The following is a 238-nucleotide window of genomic DNA, read 5'->3' on the forward strand; positions in this document are numbered from 1 at the left end:
TGTTATGATCGACTATTAATAATATTTAACTCAATTTCAGTTATAGTATTTGCTACCTCTCAACTTGAGTTTTTATGATTTCATAATTACATCCCTCGGGGTAGATTGGCTTTTCTAAGTTTAGCGACTTCTTTCTTGAAAATTTTCAATTGATATGCAATGATATTCATAGAATCCACAACTACCTTCAATGCGCAGTTCATTTTTTAGGTTATTGTAGACACTTAAATATTTTCTG

This window comes from Penaeus monodon, chromosome 19 (genome assembly GCF_015228065.2).
Source record: "Penaeus monodon isolate SGIC_2016 chromosome 19, NSTDA_Pmon_1, whole genome shotgun sequence".
NCBI lineage: Eukaryota > Metazoa > Arthropoda > Malacostraca > Decapoda > Penaeidae > Penaeus > Penaeus monodon.